Here is an 873-nt window from a genome sequence, read left to right as displayed (position 1 = left end):
ATCCTACTCGGAATACCACAGACAAGGTTAGACTTTCCGGATTCCCGGAATCCTACTCGGAATACCACAGACAAGGTTAGACTTTCCGGATCCCCATGAATGCCGCCATCTATCTAGCTTATACCACGAAGATTCTGTTGGGAAATCTAAGAGATATGCGCCCGGCCTAAAGTAGAACGGAAGTGGTTCTCAGTCACACGCGTTCATAGATGAGAATGATGATGAGTGTCACGGATCATCACATTCATCAAAGTTTTGTGCAACGTATATCTTGGAATAAGAATAAAAGAGAATTGAATAGAAAGTAATAGTGATTGTATTGAAACTTGAGGTACAGCAAAGCTCCACACCCTTAATCTATGGTGTGTAGAAACTCCACCGTTGAAAGTACATAAGTGAAAGGTTCAGGCATGGCCGAATGGCCAGCCCCCTAAAATGTACTCAATGGCCTCCTAAGATGAAGAATGAAACAAAACTGAGACCAAAGATGAAACGTGGTCAAAAAGACGACTAATACACTAGTAAAAAGTCTTATTTATACTAAACTAGCTACTAGGGTTTACATGAGTAAGTAATTGATACATAAATTCACTTCCGGGGCCCACTTGGTGTATGTTTGGGCTGAGCTTGATCTATCCACGAGCTGAAGCTTTTCTTGGAGTTGAACTCCAAGTTATAACGTGTTTTGGGCGTTCAACTCCAGATCATGACATGTTTCTGCGTTTAACTCCAGACAGCAGCATGTACTTGGCGTTCAACGCCAAGTTACGTCGTCAATTTCCAAATAAATATGGACTATTATATATTGCTGGAAAGCTCTGGATGTCTAATTTCCAACGCCGTTGAGAGCGCGCCATTTGGAGTTCTGTAGCC

The sequence above is a fragment of the Arachis duranensis genome, chromosome 2 (genome assembly GCF_000817695.3).
Source record: "Arachis duranensis cultivar V14167 chromosome 2, aradu.V14167.gnm2.J7QH, whole genome shotgun sequence".
NCBI classification, from domain to species: Eukaryota; Viridiplantae; Streptophyta; class Magnoliopsida; order Fabales; family Fabaceae; genus Arachis; species Arachis duranensis.
Note: the sequence above shows the minus strand (reverse complement) of the source record.